We start from the raw sequence: 390 nt of genomic DNA, 5'->3' as shown, positions 1-390 counted from the left end.
AAGCCATATTCGAGCTCTTTACATCTCTTTATGAAAGAGAACTACGGAGGAAAAACAAACCTCACATCTGCACCATATGATTGCAGAAAAAATAATATACAACAGGTGATCCATAAATAATAATGATGAGGCGATAAGGACTTAACCTTACATCTAGCACGGTTCAATAAAGAAGGAATAAACGTATTTGCAGCGGAACTAGTTAGCAGCTAAGGCGTGATGTTACAAGAATGTTTGAAACACGGCGTCATTTATTGGGACGCAAAATACTTGGAATTTTTATCTCTGTGGAATCTTACAAAAGTTATGAATCTCACGAGAAAACTGTTACGTTCATTGTTGAGGGCACTCTCGCATCTCTCACTGATCGGGTTAAGGCCATCCTCTGAA

The sequence above is a fragment of the Trypanosoma theileri genome (genome assembly GCF_002087225.1).
Source record: "Trypanosoma theileri isolate Edinburgh chromosome Unknown TM35_Tth_110_V1, whole genome shotgun sequence".
Classification (NCBI taxonomy): domain Eukaryota; phylum Euglenozoa; class Kinetoplastea; order Trypanosomatida; family Trypanosomatidae; genus Trypanosoma; species Trypanosoma theileri.
The sequence above is the reverse complement of the archived record's forward strand: the minus strand, read 5'-3'. Positions refer to the sequence as shown.